At 39.4% G+C, this 17,816-nt stretch overlaps 1 protein-coding gene across 2 annotated transcripts in view; it reads right to left on the minus strand.

Moving 5' to 3' along the window:
• The window catches only part of osbpl3b (oxysterol binding protein-like 3b), an 86,708-nt gene extending 70,071 nt beyond the window's left edge, over positions 1–16,637 (minus strand). For both annotated transcript variants that reach the window (XM_057834291.1, XM_057834290.1), the window contains exon 1: positions 16,459–16,637. The gene's annotated coding sequence lies outside the window, so the exon portion shown is untranslated. The remainder of the gene's footprint in view (positions 1–16,458) is intronic.
• Positions 16,638–17,816: the final 1,179 nt, after the last annotated feature.

The following is a 17,816-nucleotide window of genomic DNA, read 5'->3' on the forward strand; positions in this document are numbered from 1 at the left end:
TGTCCCTCGGGAAACTCAAACCCAAATAACAATAGTTCCTCTTGTTAATCTACAGCGATGCGCGCTTTCGGTTTTCCGAATTCTAGCCTCACTTTTATTTTACCGTATCAATCCATGGAAGAAACATTTATTCATCATGATGAAACCAGCAAGTTACACAGCAGCCCTGAAAAGAAAAGCCACATTTGTTTTGGTTTCTCCTGGATTCTGGTAAGTTGGAGAAGTTGTCAAATCATATTATTACCGTACATATTGTCAGTTTACGGTAATGTTTTGAACTACCAATGTGCTATGCTTGTGCTGTGTTTCACCAGTCAATAAAATGACATTTCTGTATCTGTAGACGAGCTCTGTTTTCTTGTATTCTTCTATTTATTGGTGCTAAAATTAGGGTGCGCGTTATACACGGGTACAATAATTTTCCCTAGATTTTACAAGTAAATTTGGGGTGCGCGTTACACACGGTTGCACCTTATATTCAGGAAATTACGGTATCTAAGCCGCCGTAGTTTACTCTGCATTGCTGTTTCCTCCCACGAGATCACACCGTCTTAACAAGAACAACAACAGCCATGGCTACTGGCGATTCTGCTACTTTTGGACTTTGGATTTTTGGACTAACTTTGCACACAAATTGCATAATGCCATGAGTAAGTGTATTATCTCATGATATACTTAAAGTATTGTTGTATATGAAGAAGGATTGCAGTGGATTTTCAAATAAAAGATGCCTCCTTGGAACGTTCAACACTTCTTCAGTTACTTCGTCTGCACACTTTCATGTACAGTGGGGCAAATAAGTATTTAGTCAACCACAAATTGTGCAAGTTCTCCGACTTGAAGAGATTAGAGAGGCCTGTAATTGTCAACATTGGTAAACCTCAACCATGAGATACAGTGTGGAAAAACAAAACAAAACAAAACAAAACAGAAAATCACATTGTTTGATTTTGATTGTTCTATTTCCAAATTAGAGTGGAAAATAAGTATTTGGTCACCTACAAACAAGCAAGATTTCTGGCTGTCCAAGAGGGCTAACTTCTTCTGACGAGGTTTAACGAGGCTCCACTCATTACCTGTATTAATGGCACCTGTTTTAACTCATTATCGTCATGAAAGACACCTGTCCACAATCTTAGTCAGTCACACTCCAAACACCACTATGGCCAAGACCAAAGAGCTGTCGAAGGACACCAGAGACAAATTGTAGACCTGCACAAGTTTGGGAAGACTGAATCTGCAATAGGCAAAACGCTTGGTGTAAAGAAATCAATTGTGGGAACAATTATTAGAAAATGGAAGACATACAAGACCGCTGATAATCTCCCTCGATCTGGGGCTCCATGCAAGATCTCACCCGTGGCGTAAAAATGATAACAAGAACGGTGGGCAAAAATCCCAGAACCACAAGGGGGGACCTAGTGAATGACCTACAGAGAGCTAGGACCACAGTAACAAAGACTACTATCAGTAACACAATGCGCTGCCAGGGACTCAAATCCTGCACTCCCAGACGTGTCCCCCTGCTGAAGCCAGTACACATCCAGGCCCTTCTGCGGTTCGCTAGAGAGCATTTGGATGATCCAGAAGAGGACTGGGAGAACGTGTTATGGTCAGATGAAACCAAAATAAACCTTTTTTGGTAGAAACACGTTCTCGTGTTTGGAGGAGAAAGAATACTGAATTGCATCCGAAGAACACCATACCCACTGTGAGGCATTGGGGTGGAAACATCATGCTTTCGGGCTGTTTTTCTGCAAAGGGAGCAGGACGACTGATCTGTGTAAAGGAAAGAATGAATGGGGCCATGTATCGAGATATTTTGAGTGAAAATTTCCTTCCATAGGCAAGGGCATTGAAGATGAGACGTGGCTGGGTCTTTCAGCATGACAGTGATCCCAAACACACAGCTAGGGCAACAAAGGAGTGGCTTCGTAAGAAGCATTTCAAGGTCCCGGAGTGGCCTAGCCAGTCTCCAGATTTCAACCCCATAGAAAATAAAGGGAGTTGAAAGTCCGTGTTGCCCAACGACAGGCCCAAAACATCACTGCTCTAGAGGAGATCTGCATGGAGGAATGGGCCAAAATACCAGCAACAGTGTGTGAAAAGCTTGTGAAGAGTTACAGAAAACGTTTGGCCTCCGTTATTGCCAACAAAGGGTACATAACAAAGTATTGAGATGAACTTTTGGTATTGACCAAATTCTTATTTTCCACCATGATTTGCAAATAAATTCTTTAAAAATCAAACAATGTGATTTTCTGTTTTTTTCCCCACATTCTGTCTCTCATGGTTGAGGTTTACCCATGTTGACAATTACAAGCCTCTCTAAAATTTTCAAGTGGGAGAACTTGCACAATTAGTGGTTGATTAAATACTTATTTGCCCCACAGTACAACACAACGACAAACAGTAATATAGCGCCACGTCTGGCTGAGTGTATACTGTACTATATATACCACAAGTATAAAAGTACAGTGGTATGAAAAAGTATCTGAACCTTTTGGAATATCTCACATTTCTGCATAAAATCACCATCAAATGTGATCTGATCTTTGTTAAAAACACATAGATGAAAAAAACAGTGTCTGCTAAAACCACCCAAACGCTTATAGGTTTTCATATTTTAATGAGGATAGTATGCAAACAATGACAAAAGGGGGAAAAATAAGTACGTGAACCATCACATTTAATATTTTGTGCCCCCCCCCTTTGGCAGCAAGAACTTCAACCAGACGCTTCCTGGAGCTGCAGATCAGTCTAGCACATCGATCAGGACTAATCTTGGCCCATTTTTCCATCAAAACTGCTGTAGTTCAGTCAGATTCCTGGAATGTCTGGCATGCCACAGCATCTCAATGGGGTTCAAGTCTGGACTTTTACTTGGCCACTCCAGAATGTGTATTTTGTTCTTCTGAAACCATTCTGAAGTTGATTTACTTCTGTGTTTTGGATCATTGTCTTGTTGGCATCCATCCTCTTTTTAGCTTCAACTGTCAGACAAATGGACAGATGGGTTTTCCTGCAAAACTTTGAATCCATTCTTCCATTAGTGATTGCAAGTTGTCCAGGCCCTGAGGCAGCAAAACAGCCTCAAATCATGATGCTCCTTCCACCATGCCTCACGGTGGGGATGAGGTGTTGATGTAGGTGAGCTGTTCAATTTTTCCTCCACACATGACGTTGTGTGTTACTCCCAAACAATTAAACTTTGGTTTCATCAGTCCACTAAATATTTTACCAAAACTTCTGTGGAGTGTCCAAGTGCCTTTTTGCAAACATTAAATGAGCAAGAATGTTTTTTTTTAGACAGCAGTGGCTTCCTCTGTGGAGTCCTCCCAAAACCACCATTCTTGGCCATAATTTTACTTTTGCTTTTAGTTGATGTGTGCACAGAGATATTGGACTCTACCAGTGATTTCTCTAAGTCTTTAGCAGACACTCTAGGTTTCTTATTTACCTCTCTGAATATTCTGCGCTGAACTCTTGGTGTCATCTTTGGTGGATGGCCACTCCTTGGGAGAGAAGCAAGAGTGCCAAACTTTCTCCATTTGTTGACAACTTCTCTGACTGTCGATTGATGAACATACAGACTTTTAGAGATGGTTTTGTATCCTTCTCAGCTTTATATAAATCAACAATCCTTGATCGCAGGTCTTCAGACAGCTCTTTTGACTGAGCCATGATGCACATCATACAATGCTTCTCATCAATATAATTCTTACTATGTGTATGTTTTATTGTGGGCAGGGCAGCTTTTATGCATAAATGTGAGAAATTCCAAAAGGTTCAGATACTTTTTCATACCACTATAGTTTTTAACTGCTGCGTTTGGAAACATGCTAGTTGAATTTTTTGTTAGTTTACTCCGGGTATTGTTTGCGTGGAATCTAGAACATTGAATGAGAATAATAATTGAGTGGGAATAACAATTTGTCAACAACAATTGTATTGATAGTAATTTATAAAAAGTTTTGGTTTGCAAATAGCCAACTGTGTTTGTGCTCATAAAACTAACAAATCATTCTGTTTGTTACCTTCACTGGGATGTATATTTGTGTTTCTTTAGACAAGATGATTGCCACCTTGCATATTGTTATTATTGAGTGACAATTTTGCACTAATCAATCATTAATTTATGTAAGACCAGACAGAAATGTGACAGCACATCATCCTGAGCCTGGCTGCCTACGTGATTCACCTGACTGACTTGACTGGGCTGACTAGCTGGTTGGCAGACTGACTTGCTGACAGACTATTTGGTTTTCAGACTAATTGTTGTATAAATAAAATGCTCTTAATCGCAATGGACTGGTCTGTGTGTATTAACAGAGTTAAATTCACTGGCACTTTCAGTTCTAATAAAGAAAAATAAGTTTAAATAGAAGACATTAAAAATACTTTGTCATTATTTTATATTTATATTGTATATATCACTATTAGTCCTGCAATGATTAATCAATTAACTCAAGCAAATCAATTAGAAAAAAGCTTTGAATCAAATCTTGCTGCTTCGAGTATTCGTTTAATTGGAGTGACATTGCAATGGTTTGTTTTTTAAAGTGTTTGCATTTAGCATTATTGATTTGGGTGGGAACACTGAACTCTAGTGGCAACAGTGAAATAGCACAACTGGCTGAATCCAGCTGTTCCCTGTTAAGACCAACATAAAGTAAGTTTTATTTTGAGCTAATAATTTTAAAATGCATTTTAATTTAGTTTATAGGTATGTTTATTCATTTTTTGTGGGAATATGTGTTTGAACGATTTATTATGAGCATTGTAAAAAAAAAAAAAAAAAAAAAAACAGTTGAGCTAGCTGACTTCTGCTATGTAAGTTAGCCAATTGTTCTCTTGTTGTACTTAGATCCTGATTTATTTTCCTTTTAATACCTTATGAGGCTAAGCTCAGGCATTTTAATTTATATTTTAATGGAAGTGCAATCCTGCATAGTTTGTAGAACCACTTGGGAATTTTATTTTGTATTCGCATTTTTTGATAGTGCAATCTAAGCAAGCTTTTGTTTTACATCTCCTACAATTTATTCTGCAAAGCATTAAATGTTCGTAATCCGATAACTTGATTATTCGAATTAACTAGTTGATGGATTAATCGACGACTAAAATAATCAATAGCTGCAACCCTTATTACTATTTATATATGTTATAAATTTATAATATAATTTTTTATATTACTGGCATCCTCGTGCTTTTAGCAAACGCTTTCAGAAAAAAAACTGGCACAACTTAGTCCATTCTCCCCTAATGCGCGCAAGATGCACCCCCCCGCCCCCAGAACAAGTGTGAAGACAGCCGTATTTTATTCAGAAATGGCATCGTCTTGAGATAAATTCGCAGGAAAAAACACAAATTTGGAGGCATTTAATTGATTCTTGAATTCTGACAGCTGCATCAACAAAGCTTTCCTCCTGAGTTAAAGTGGATTCATGAATAAATCATGACTACCTTTTTGTGATAGTTTACGGTGATGGCTGCATAATACACAAGAAGCCTGAAACACACTATGTAGAATAATTACAGTGTACATCTGACTACACACCTAAAAAGTTAGAAATTACGATCACAGTAGTTCAAGAGTCAAAATAGGTGAAAGGGAGCGGTACATTATTCAAGTACTTCAGCTCTGCCATTTAAATACGTTGAGAAGAATTTAATAATTCAGGTAGGAAAACTTAGATATTCTGTAAAATCCTTTGGCATGTGCGATTGTTTCTACATAAAAAGATCTGAAAGAGCTGCCTGTGTTAAAAATTCATGTTGAGTTTCTTGTGGAGTGTGTTTGAGCTTCCTTCTGCTTCTGATGCCTGGAGGAGGCCGCAGACTGGCACAGCAGGCTGCTATTAAAAAAATGTCAGCACGTCACTATAACGAGGAGACTGAGGAACAGTCGTGCAGAATAAAAATTGTATAATAAAACTTTTGATGGGGCTTGTGTTTTATCTGTAATAAACTATCATTACGACTTAGATGTTAGTTTTATTTTATGTATGTAATTTTGTTTTACTACATCTAACAGTAAATGTCGATAAAAGTCTTTATACAATTGCATTTCTATAAACCTGCAACTGTTTTTTTACCCAAAAAGCCTTGTTAAAACAAATGCAGGTGGAGGTTACATAAAAAGAGGCAAAACCTGTGTATGTATAAGATCCCAACAGCTTGATTTTACTTACTTTAGTCACTGTTTATCTTTTTTCTGATAATATTGACCTAATGCAACCAGTCCTGAAAAATAGCTTTTACAACACAGTATGACGCCAATGAAAATGACAGTTGAGTTTGAATGGCCGTATTCACGTGACTGAGTATGTGTGGAACAACTTGGAGCTGACATCTAATTAGGTCCTGTGTAGTTGCTATGTTTAACAGCTCTCAAGGAGGTGAGTCACATGCACCTGGCGTGACGCACATTTGCTTATACCACCCTCGCAGTTAGGAACGCTCCCTCAGGGTTAAGATAATATTCATTCAGGTTCAGATTGTAATAACAAACAGAAAATAGTTATTGTATTACCTTAAATGTCAACTGTTATTATCCACAATGCCGTCCAAATGAACTGCCTGACAATCCTAAATTCATGTCTTAATTTATGTTGGACAGATTCTTTATGGATTCTGTTTAATTAGGAGCAGTTCCAATGGGGTAAACAATTTGTGCCAGATAAAAAGAGAAGCAGGTTGGCAGAATCCTGCGAGGGACAAGTGCCCAAGCATTAAGGAAGCTGCTTGTTGGCCCGTTCCCCAGTGGATAAATCACTTAAATTGGAAAACTTGAAGGAAATGAGGCAAGCATCATTCAGAATACACTGCTTGTGCAAGAAAAACAACAGTTCAAGATCCCTCGAGCGTAGACAGCAAACTCAACAGATGGTTGATCATGTCAACATGGGCACTGCTGTTGTTGAACTGCATAAACCAAAGAAAACTTGTTTTTTTATTTTTCTTGTAAACCACACCGAACAGCCAGGGCAGAGCTGTGTGTGTATTATGTTCCCACATCACAAAGACTTCCATTTTCCCTTGCACGGACATCGTGACTCAAACGAAAACCCCATTACTGATCACAAAAACAGAGAAAAGCAAAACACCTGTGGAGGTTTTTTGTTTGTTAGTTTTTTTATGCCCACCCTCATGATTTTGGAATTGTATTATTGCGAGGATGGTACATTAGCTTTTGAGTACAGAAATTTTGAGCAAGGCTTTAAACCTGTATTTTTCTTAAATGATGCCAGCTGTCCATCTCAATCTGTGATGCAACCTTAGCAGTGTCATGCCACGGAACCCATTTTTGCATTTGCTGTTTTAATTATATTATGTGAATGTAATGCAAGACTGCATTTTATGTAGTCTCAATACTGTATATAGAAAATGGGTGGATAAACAGATAAAGAACAAAGATAATTGTTCACAACTTAATCGATATTAAGCCTGCTACTTTTTTCTTTTTTTTTTTTTTTTTTAATCAAATACAGTGGGACCTCTACATAGAGTGGGGCAAATAAGTATTTAGTCAACCACTAATTGTGCAAGTTCTCCCACTTGAAAATATTAGAGAGGCCTTAAATTGTCAACATGGGTAAATCACAACCATGAGAGACAGAATGTGGAACCCCCCCCCCAGAAAATCACATTGTTTGATTTTTAAAGAATTTATTTGCACATCATGGTGGAAAATAAGTATTTGGTCAATACCAAAAGTTCATCTCAATAATTTGTTATGTACCCTTTGTTGGCAATAGCGGAGGCCAAATGTTTTCTGTAACTCTTCACGAGCTTTTCACACACTGTTGCTGGTGTTTTGGCTCATTCCTCCATGCAGATCTCCTCTAGAGCAGTGATGATTTGGGGCTGTCGTTGGGCAACACGGACTTTCAACTCCCTCCACAGATTTTCTATGGGGTTGAGATCTGGAGACTGGCTAGGCCACTCCAGGACCTTGAAATGCTTCTTATGAAGCCACTCCTTTGTTGCCCTGGCTGTGTGTTTGGGATCATTGTCATGCTGAAAGACCCAGCCACGTCTCATCTTCAATGCCCTTGCTGATGGAAGGAGATTTTCGCTCAAAATCTCTCGATACATGGCCCCATTAATTCTTTCCTTTACACATATCAGTCGTCCTGGTCCCCTTCGCAGAAAAACAGCCCGAAAGCATGATGTTTCCACCCCCATGCTTCACAGTGGGTATGGTGTTCCTCGGATGCAATTCAGTGTTCCTTCTCCTCCAAACACGAGAACCTGTGTTTCTAACAAAGTTTCATCTGACCATAACACATTCTCTCAGTCCTCTTCTGGATCATCCAAATACTCTCTAGCGAACCGTAGAAGGGCCTGGATGTGTACTGGCTTCAGCAGGGGGACACGTCTGGGAGTGCAGGATTTGGGTCCCTGGCGGCGCATTGTGTTACTGATAGTAGTCTTTGTTACTGTGGTCCTAGCTCTCTGTAGGTCATTCACTAGGTCCCCCCGTGTGTTTCTGGGATTTTTGCTCACCGCTCTTGTTATCATTTTGACGCCACAGGGTGAGATCTTGGACGGAGCCCCAGATCGAGGGAGATTATCAGTGGTCTTGTATGTCTTTCATTTTCTAATAATTGCTCCCACAGTTGATTTCTCTACACCAAGCGTTTTACCTATTGCAGATTCAGTCTTCCCAGCCTGGTGCAGGTCTACAATTTTGTCTCTGGTGTCCTTCGACAGCTCTTTGGTCTTGGCCATAGTGGAATTTGGAGTGTGACTGATGAGGTTGTGGACAGGTGTCTTTTATACCGATAATGAGTTAAAACAGGTGCCATTAATACAGGTAACGAGTGGAGCCTCATTAGACCTCGTTAGAAGAAGTTAGACCTCTTTGACATCCAGAAATCTTGCTTTTTTGTAGGTGACCAAATACTTATTTTTTACTCTAATTTGAAAATAAATTCTTTAAAAATCAAACAATGTGATTTTCTGTTGTTTTTTTTTTCCACATTCTGTCTCTCATGGTTGAGATTTACCCATGTTGACAATTGCAGGCCTCTCTAATCTTTTCAAGTAGGAGAACTTGCACAATTGGTGGTTGATTAATACTTATTTGCCCAGCTGTACGAATTTAATTTGTTCCAGGATCTGGTTTGTTAGTTGAAATGGTCACATGTCAAGCAGAATTTTCTCATTAGAACACATTGTTAATTGGGTTAATTCGTTCCACAAGCCAAAAACCTACACTAAATCCTAAATGGGATCCCTGGATAGAAAGACTTGTAGTTCTTGTGAGTTAAAATAATTTGATATTAAAACCCCTCTTGATCTTTTCGTTTTTATACAATTTGTAAAATTAGTTTAACTAGTAGGTCGCCATTGTTGTTGATGTCGCAGGGTGGTGATATCACTGGGTTACGCTGCCGGGCTTCCAGAGTATGACTCTAGTGACACAAAAAATGTAATCCGTTCAACCTTTTCAATTTGAACCCAAGAGTAACATTAATGAGCATGACAGCACGACAAGCAACAAAAGCAAAATGAACTGGCAATGACGCGATGATATGAGACGAGAGTAGGGAAAAAAAAAAAACGGTGTTTCGCCAAAATGTGCTACACCGGCGAAACGTCTACAAGAGGCGAATTTGACACCCAAAGTACGACCGTGCATTTTCAGCTTGTTGTGTTTAGATGCATACAGGCAGAACTTCATAAAATGCCTTAAGAAAATACTTATATGTAGTAATATCAAATAAGGGTGGTTTAAATACGCTACGTGACTAATGTGGTCAACAGATCAACAATCTGCTTTAAAGCTACCACAAAAAAACACAATGTTTAAAAGTATGAGGGAAACACATGCAAAATGTATTTTGAGGCAATGAAAAGGTGATAAAATACTCAATAAAAACACAAATAGTAAGTACTCGCCGCTTTTAACTGATGTGCGCATGTGTCGGACGTCTCGCCGCGTAGAAGGAATCGGAGTAACCCGGTAGTACTCGTCGAGTGACAGTGACAATATACGTACGTCATCACCCCGAGCGTCCAGTGCATGCATAAAACATGGCGCCCTCTGTAGGTCAAAATTTTTAAATCAATGGCAGTATTTTATGTGTTTCTAATAACATATTTTAGTAAAAGAGAACAATTGTGGCTTATTAAAGCCTACAAGTCTTTAAGTCCGAGCTCCCTTTAATAAATACTGCTGGTACAATTACAAATAGCAATTACATATAGCGAAACAAATAAATTATAAACACAAATTGGAATAATAAAAATAATAATAATTATGTAACAAATCTAATGTGGCGGTTGTGTTTTGCATGCTGTTCCTGAATGCACCATGTGATTGACGAGAGAGACAGGTGCGGTAGAGTGGGAAGTTTTTACTTTCATGTTGTTTTTGGTGTCGGCTACGGCAGACATTACCTGTGTTATGTTGCACAATTTCTGAAATAAATGATTGATTAATACCTGACGAAGCTGGCGACTTTTTTGCCGTTGTTACAATAATAATAATAAATTGGAAATAAAAAAGCGTTTTTATTGTCACCTTAACTTATAGACACTACTGAATGGAGTTCGTTGGAGATTGGCCATATTGCCGAGCCAGTTCAATCACACGCTCATTTTTGCTATCATTTCCTTTTTAATTTCAATAGTCACCTTTTTCTGTTTTTTTCACCACGTGCACTAACCTTCTCGGGACCCATGTTGGTTTCTCTCCCAAGAAAATCCGCCGTGAGTCCTCTTTGTAGGAAAACAATGAAATTGAATTGAAGTGAAAATGAATTGTCATAAATCGTCGTATTTCGAGCATGTCAGCATTTGTCTTGACATATGTCAAATTTTACGTCGGAGGTCGAAAGGATCGTATGTCGATCCAATTATGTGTGGAGGTACAACTGAGACTAAAATGTGTTTTATTCTTACAATAAGAGTATCAATAAAAATGACCCACGACTCATTTTGGGTTCAGAACTTAAGACCCAATTTTGCGAAACACTGACAGTAGGCACATTTGAACAAAGCAACCTAAGGCAATGGTAATTAAAAATATACAGTTATAATTAAAAAATAAGTCATTCTGGAACATCATTTGTATATCTTTTCCATTTCTGAAGCCTCATTATCAGGGTCTCTGCACATTCCTGACAAGCAAATATAATGTTTCTTAAGACCATTTTAAGACCTCTGAGTATAAAAAATAAGACCACTAACACGGAACAAATACGTATGGTAAAAATAACCCAACTAGGTTCAAGTGAAAGGATTTTTTAGAAAAATATATATAAATCAGTGCATCATCACTTCACAAAACAGAACTTTAACTGTTTACTTTAACTCACTTAAATTGATATCCAAGATACCGGAACTGCACTCGAGAACCAGTCTCATCAGTCACCCAATACCTCATGCGAAGGGTGAGCTGCTTGCTTTTGGTGGTTCGATTCATAGATTTATCAAACATGATGACAAAGCTGCCCTGATTGATGGTAGACAGAAGCTCACGCTTGATGAACCGAGCCAGGCCAAATCGTGCTAGATACGATGCCTTTCCCACAAGTAAACAACTTGGCAAACTCAGAAGCCAGGAACACTGCGCTTAAGACAGTGCTCACATCTTGTACGATTGGTGTCGGCTAATCGTTTACAGCACTCACAGTATTTCTGCCTTTAGCGTAGCAGTGAAAGCACTTGTGCTGGGAGCCGGGCTCAACACCAAAGGCCTTGTACTTGCGTTAGTGCATGTTGGTGCGAACATTTGCATGGGGGCTGTTGTTGCCTGACTAGGAGCATAGCATGCTTTTCCCCTTTTATGTGAGTGTCAAGGACTTTACAGCCCATTGTTCCCAACTTGATGTCTTTTCGACATATTTTGCATCGCGCTTCATATTCCGAAGTTGTCTTAACAACCAGTTGTATTTCGGTTCCTCAAGTCACTTATGTTCAAGTATGCATAGACAGTAAAAGAAATGTAAAGAAATGCACGTATTCCTGTTCCTACCACTTCATCTGTTTTCTACTCTGGTTCTACTACATGGCTAAAAGGACACACTGCCCTCTGCGGCGTGATTCCTGCGCTATTAGACACGGTTGATGGAGCCTCTCTATTTTCCCAGAATCTTGATAATGAGGGTGGCTGAATAAATAACATTAGCGCAAAAAAAAAAAAAAAAATCCAGACACACATTTGTTAGGCTACCCGGATGAAATTTAATACATCCCATGTGAAATTTAATGCCATACCTCAAAAATTGCGAAGTATAATGCTTACTAAGACCTTAAAAAACACATACTGTAAATAAGACCTTTTAAGACTTTTTAAGGATCCGCGGAGACCATGATTATAGGCTGGGCTAAAGCTAGCAGACTATATTTTAAATGATCTACTCGTAATTTCCCGAATATAAGGCGCACCCGTGTATAACGCGCACCCCAAATTTACTTGTAAAATCTAGGGAAAATTACTGCACCCGTGTATAACGCCCACCCTAATTTTAGCACCAATAAATAGAAGAATACAAAAAAACAGAGCTCGTGTACAGATACAGAAATGTCATTTTACTGACTGGTGAAACACAGCACAAGCATAGCACATGGGTAGTTCAAAACATTACCATAAACTGACAATATGTATGGTAATAATATTATCTGATAACTTCTTGAAGTTACCAGAATCCAGGAGAAAACAAAACAGATGTGACTTTTCTTTTAAAGGCTGCTGTATAACTTCCTCGTTTCATCATGATGAATAAATGTTTCCTCCATGGATTGATACGGTAAAATGAAAGTGAGAATGTAAGTCGGAAATCTGAGAGAGCTCATCGCTGTCGACACGACAGTAACAATAGGAACTATTGTTATTTGGGTTTGAGTTTCCCGAGGGACAGATATGGTTGACGGACACAGGAAGTCTGTGTTGTTACGTTTGTTATGGTCCGAGTTGCGGAGCTGCAATAAACGTTGACTCAAATGAGTTCAAGAAACTAAATTCTGTGCTTTATGAAGAGTGAAAAAAGAATTTAACACAGACGAAATCATTCGGCGATCAGAGTGAAATATCACAGAAACAAAATGGTGACGTCACATACCGTAATGGTCGGCAACGGATCGCTGCATACGAAATCATTCGCCGATCAGAGTGAAATATCACCGAAACAAAATGGTGACGTCACGTACCGTAATGGTCGGCAACGGATCGCCGCATACGATTCTTCAACACAACGTGGCCGTGTCAATTTAAAAAAAAATCTTTATATATATATATATATATTTCTGTCTCCATCCATGTACCCGTTTATAATGCGCACAATGATTTTAGGAGTTGATTTTGGGGAAAAAAAGTGCGCTTTATATTCGGGAAATTACGGTAGTAATTTTTACTGGCTTAAGGCCCGTCAAGTCTCTACTCAAGTAGTTGTTGATGGTCTTAGATTTTGTTTGGAAACTAACTTTGAAAATCAACTCCTCCGTTATTAGTGAACTGATTGTCTTGAAATTTGGTAACTATATGTAGCGTGGGCCAGTATCTATTGACCCCCTTAGCCTGACTTTTGAGTTTTTGTGCAGGGTGGGGCAGAGCAACTTGCCTACATAAATTTGACGCTCTTAAGAGATGGTTGCTCTGAGGATGGTAGGGATGGACTTATTTGAGAGGGTGAGGCTTAAAGTTTGGTTCTTAATGTGCGTTATTTATTTTGCGTATCTATTTTTCAGGAACCCCAGTGAGCATCATGGAGTGGACGAAGTTGGAATGCGCTTTCGCTGTTGAGGCATTTTTTTTCAAGCGAGCAATAAAATTCCGCGGATTAAGTTCCTGAACCATAGCTAATTTGTAGGGATGAAATTTAAATTCTTCATGGAGGATTCGTCTCCCAGAGCGAACAGACAACCCAAGAGCAGATGCGTGTTTGCCGGCAGACTGTCGGGGATATCTCAAAACAGATTGTCTCACCGCGTCAATGTTTTGGGGTGACCTTGCTGTTCGTGGGAGGCCAGGTTTCTTTTTCTTTGCATTACCCTTTTCCCTGAAGTTGTTTACCCATGAAACAATCGACTGCCGGCCAGGAACACAACCACGGGGGGCAATATTGAAATGTCTACGGAATGCATGATGTGTTGCAACGATTGAGCGACCGCTTGAAAAAAATGCCTAAACAGCGAAAGCGCATTCCAACTTCGTCCACTCCATAATGCTCACTGGGGTTCCTAAAAAATAAACACAAAATAAATAACGCACGCTAAAAACCAAACTTTAAGCTCCACCCTTTCAAATAAGTCCATCTCTAACATTCTCAGAGCACCATCGGTTCAGGGCGGCAAATTTAAATAGGTAAGTTGCTCTGGGCCACCCTGTATTCTGGTTGATTAATTAATTGCAGATTTTTTTGTACCTGTGTTGCCTTTAGTTTACAAATCAGCCAGCAGAGAGCATGCGCACACAGCATTCATTCTGTGGTGTCTTGTGCCAGAAAATTTAACATGAAAACTGTATTTGTTCGTACATACATTGTATCACAAAAGTGAGTACACCCTTCGCATTTCTGCAGCTATTTAAGTATATCTTTTCATGGGACAACACTGACAAAATGACACTTTGACACAATGAAAAGTCTGTGTGCAGCTAATATAATAGAGCTAACATGCTTTCCCCTAAAACTTAACTCATAATATAGCCATTAATATCTAAACCCCTGGCAACAAAAGTGAGTACGGCCCTATGAAAACACATACATCCCTAAATGTCCAAACTGCTTGTCATTTTCCCTCCAAAATGTCATGTGACTCGTTATAGGAGTGCTGTCAGCATTGCTGCAGAGATTGAAGAGGTGGGGAGGTCAGACTGTTAGTGCTCAGACAAGAAAGAAAGCCCACCCGTCTCATCAGACCATAGGACATAATTCCAGTAATCCATGTGCTTTGTTGACATGTCATCAGCAAACTGTTTGCGGGCTTTCTTGTGTACCGTCTTTAGAAGAGGCTTCCTCCTGGGGTGACAGCCATGCACACCAATTTGATGTAGAGTGCGGCGTATGGTGTGAGCACTAACAGGCTGACCCCCCCCCCACCCCCACCTCTTCAATCCCGTAACGAGTCACATAACATTTTGGAGGGAAAATGACAAGCAGTATTCAATTTGGACATTTAGGGATGTACGTTTTTTCATAGGGGTGTACTCACTTTTTTTGCCAGGGGTTTAGATATTAATGGCTATATTTTGAGTTATTTTGAGGGGAAAATAAATGAACTCTATTATACAAGCTGCACACAGACTACTTTTCATTGTGTCAAAGTGTCATTTTGTTGGTGTTGTCCCATGAAAAGATATACTTAAATATCTGCAGAAATGCGAGGGGTGTACTCACTTTTGTGATAGACTGTAAGCCACGGGTGGGGCTTCTTATGTGTCTGATGCCCCTGACAACTGCTATAACTATTATGAAATAGTGGATTCTTACAGCTTTTCTGATATTCTTCTTTAATTATTAAAATTATATTTCTAACTTCCAAACTTCTTTTTCTGGGTAAAAATAATCAAGCCCCACCAGAGCACCACTGATGAGTGTTAATGGTGGAGGACACCAACATTGGGCACTGGCACTTCTTCCCCCTTAGCGGCCACTAATCTTCTCTACCGGAATTGATTGCTTTGGAGCAAATGCCTTAAAGCTTGGTTGATGTCATGAGGAGAAACTGGGAGCTATAATCTCAGATTTGGTGCAGTATTGCTATACCTTACTTTTAAATGTACATCTTAATGTTCTTATGATTTCAAATGGTGCACACAAGCATTTAGTTAAATCATTGAGTGGTATTGATGGCGACAGACGTCCAATCCATTTCAAATGGGAGGGAATTCAGTGCCATTGCGGGTGCTAGGCATCCAAGCCATTTGGATTTCAGTGCCATTGACGGTGATAGATGCTGCCATCTCTCCCGGTCCAACTGGACTTGACATCCATCACTGTCAATGGCAGTCAATGAGTTAGATTCCCATCAATATAGAAGCACAAATTCCAAGTAATCCACACAGAGAGCCTCCTGTTCGTAAAGCACAGCCTGACCAGCATTACCTGAAAGGCTCCTCTGTCCTGCAGTGCACCCAAAGGATGCTGAGCTGCTTGAGCAATTCCAGTTTATGTGAAGGTGAGACCTTCAATTCTGCAAGTCTGGCTTGCATTTATCAGGAACCATGTAGGTGTTTGCTCATGACTAATGGCAAAACTGACTTAAGAAATGATATTTGCGTCTTGACTCCAGCAGTAACGCACTCATAGTGGGTGGGAGATGCTGAGCTGCACTTACTGTACATATGAGTAATAGGAATACATTAATCAGAGCTTTGGTATATCACGAATTTCATAGTCATTTTTGCCAGGAATCTTCAGACACAAAAATCACCAACTTTATACGACTTGCCAAATGCTCTTTCAAAAACAGGAAAGTGAGGTCTAGAGAAAAGAGCACACTCACCTTGACAGAGTTGCAGATGCGATTTTCTGGTGTGATGGAGGAGGATGTTTTTGGAAGTGGCGTAACAAAGACAGAAGCAGCGCAAAAAGCAGGAGAAATACGGCGAAGAAAACAAACCAGACTCCGTTCTGTTTCAAAACACGCACACTAGCGCAGTTTCCACTCTCAGATTGAAAAAAAGGGGGGGGAAATCCTTCATTTGCTCCCCGCTGTATGCAGAAGGCGGATACTTTATCCGTGGTCCACATATGAGCCAGTTAGGGTTAAGAATGAAGCTGACGACAATTTCAAAGGGCGGGGCTTTTGTGACGTATATCGGGGACCCCCAAAGACTTGTCAATTAGATGGACGATCACTAGAATGGACAAGTGGGTGACTTAGTATGAAAGTTGAGTTCATATTGTGACAACGTTTAAGATCCACTATAAAACCTTTCATAAAAGTGACTCTAAATCGGGGGTCTGTTATGAAGTTATACTGCCTTCTATTGACCAAATGCCAGAATCGCACCTTTAGTGTCCTTCAAGCAGAAGTCATTTGGGAAACTGACTTTAGGTTCACTCAAAATTGGACCAGAAACGATTCATAATGGCCACAAAATCTGTATGTATTACAAAAACAAATTATGTTTATGCTCGTGGAAATTTAATACAAATAGGTTTCAATGTACCAGAACTTCTGAGTATTTGTCTGACAACTTTTTATTTTTACTACCTACATTTGAAATGTGAGTCCCCATCCCCCTTCATTGTATGTCCAATATGCATGCTATTAAAATGTAAAAGGGGCTTTTTCCCCAATGGTGCCAAGTTTTAAAAATATTGTTGCCTATATACAGTCATGTTAAAAAATTAGGACACCCCATTAATTATTCAGTTCTTTAATAAGAAATGTTCACATAGTAATGTCTGATCTTGTTTTTCTTTATCTCCGGGAGAGAAAGTGATTTAATTGCAGGTTTCCAACAAAAAATAACATTGTTTTACTCATTAAACAAAATATATCAACAAAAATGCATAATCTAACTGAGGAAAAATATTAGGACACCCTACCACCTAACAGCTTGTGTTACCTACCCCCTTTGGCTGATATAACTTCAGTGAGAAGCTTTTTGTAGCTACCAGTCTTTGACATTGGTCTGAAGAAAGTTTGCCCCATTCCTCAATGCAGAGGAATGGGATTAAGACATGGGCTTTGTTTCTCGGCCATTCCAGGACTCTCCATTTCTTCTTTTTCAGCCAGTCCTTGGTGGATTTACTGGTATGTTAATGGTCATTATCATGTTGCAGGGTCCAGTTTCACGTCAGCTTAATTTTTTTTCACAGATGATCTCACATGTTCATCGAGCACCCTCTGAT

This window comes from Corythoichthys intestinalis, chromosome 4, assembly GCF_030265065.1.
Source record: "Corythoichthys intestinalis isolate RoL2023-P3 chromosome 4, ASM3026506v1, whole genome shotgun sequence".
Taxonomy (NCBI): Eukaryota; Metazoa; Chordata; class Actinopteri; order Syngnathiformes; family Syngnathidae; genus Corythoichthys; species Corythoichthys intestinalis.